The sequence below is a fragment of the Gavialis gangeticus genome, unplaced genomic scaffold (genome assembly GCF_001723915.1).
Source record: "Gavialis gangeticus isolate Ggan-Ray unplaced genomic scaffold, GavGan_comp1, whole genome shotgun sequence".
Taxonomy (NCBI): domain Eukaryota; kingdom Metazoa; phylum Chordata; order Crocodylia; family Gavialidae; genus Gavialis; species Gavialis gangeticus.
In genome coordinates this window covers 40,176,710-40,178,911 of record NW_017729029.1, presented here as the reverse complement: position 1 = coordinate 40,178,911, position 2,202 = coordinate 40,176,710, and positions in this window count along the sequence as shown.

Sequence of the window (2,202 nt, the reverse complement as noted above, 5' to 3'; positions counted from 1 at the left end):
AAGTTTTTAAGTGTAGACAAAAAATTGTCTAGAATGGTTGAGAGGGATAAATAGGGAATGAAACTAGATGACTTCTTGAAGTCCTGTCCACTCCTATTTTTCTCTGATTCTGTGCAGGTCAGGATTAAATAACTGGGCCTGCTGTATACTACTTGGAAGCAAGGCAAGTCACTGTTTGAACAATTTCAGATAATGTATTTGAAAGCTATGAAATTCACTGAATAAATTCACCTAACATTGTTCTCCATGCTTTAACATACTGCCTCCTGTTAGCTCCTTGCAACATTTCCTTTCCCTGCTGCTCCACTAACTTATCAGTTACCTTCATTTTGCACAGATCACTGGCTCTCAGATTAGCACCAGTTTACACAGTTCTGCCTCTCACACCCTCTTTGCAAGCCACTCTTGCCACCATTTCACATCATAGCTATAGTAAAAATGTACTGGGGATACATATCTAATATCTGTAAGATTAGCAAATATCACAGTCTGTAACCAAGTTAAAACTTGGGGAGAGTTCCTCAGCCTTTTTCTGGTTCTCTTACACCAAGTAAATGTCCAGAGTGGAATAAAGGCACCCTGAAAGATTTGCATTGGGAAGGAGTGTTGGTTGTAGCCATGTTGGTCTAAGGACACAGGCAGTTCTTTGGGTAAATCTGGTATCTTTTATTAGACCAACTCAAATAGTTGGTAAAATTCTTCTTTGCAAGCTTTCAGGCACAAACACGCTTCTTCAGGCAGAGGGAATGTCCTTACCAGGCCAGTACGAAATGGCAAGTATTCAATTTGGATTTGGATTCAGCTGATTCAGAGAGGCAGTGATTTAATTCAATGATTTGAATCACTGTCCCAATTCGATTTGGCGGAATCAGATTCAAAGATTTGGCGCCGATTCTGAGGTTCAGCTATAGACTAAACAGGCAGCAGTCCTTGACCACACTGGACACAGGTAAGTCTGTTTTGGTGGGTGGAGGTGGAGGGATGGGGAATGGGGGGCAGATCAACGCCCCCACAGTGAGGGAGGGATTGGGGCTAGGGTTGGGACAAGCTGCCCAGCCAAGGTCAGGGGGAGCGCAGGACTCAGGGAGGGGGGCTCCCACCACTGCGCGCTACCATGCACTGCTGGTCCGGGAGGGTATGGGAGCGGACGTGTGTCCGCGGATCTGCACCGGGCAGGCTAAGCTGAGCTGCGCTCCAGACAGGCAGCAGAAGGCCCTGGGAGTGGAGCCTATGCCTTCCCACCGCTTGCCCAGCTGGGGCAGGGAGGCGCGAGACAGTGCCTCTGCGCTGCCTCAGAGAAGCGGCGTGCAGCGGCGGAAGCTGCTCCCACCTCCCTGTGCCTCCTGGATAAGCCACAGCTTCGCCCCACTGAGCCCCAGCTGTGCAAGCAGCAGCAGGACATGGGGGCATGCACGTGCACCTAGATCAGGGAGGGGCCAGTGGCAGGGGCTATGGGGAATTTTAAGGTGGCTGCAGCCCCCCTTCCTGTAGCCCCTGCTCCACTGCGCTCTGCGGGGTGGGTGGAGCCAGGGCTGCACTCCAGGCTGTGCACCGCCTGGTGGTGGGGGCTAGCCTCCTGGATCGCAGCCCGGCCCGGCCCACGCAGATCCAAGGGCACATGCCTCTCCCAGACCAGCAGCGCATGGCAGCGTGCAGTGATGGGACCTTCCCTCCCCGACTCCTGGGCCCCTCCACCCCGTCTGGGCAGCTTGTCCCAGCCCCAGCCCCAGCCCCAATCCCTCCTTCACTGTGGGGGCATCAATCTGGCCCCAGCTACGCCACTTCCCTCCCCACTCTGCCCATCACAACAGATTTACCAGCTGTAGGCAGCTGTGTCCAGCATGGGCCAGGACTGCTGCCTGTTTAGTCTATGGCTGAATCTCTGAAACAGCACTGAATCTCTCTGAATCAATTCAATTTGGAGCTTTTCATGGGTCTCCTGATTTGATTTGGATTCAGGGATTCGGCTGCCAAATCGGGCCAAATCTCCTCCAAATTGAACTGAGTACCAAAGCTTCGCACAGGCCTAGTCCTTACATTGGGAAGGGGGAAGATTTCACTGGTGCAGCCACTGCAGTAGCCAAGGGGAGAGGGTTAGGGGGCCATAGTGGGCTGTACTGCAGAGATGCTGAGTAGTGATACACCCCATAAAGCAGCCTAAGTCAGTCTGCCATTCATAGATTCATAGACATTAGGGCTGGA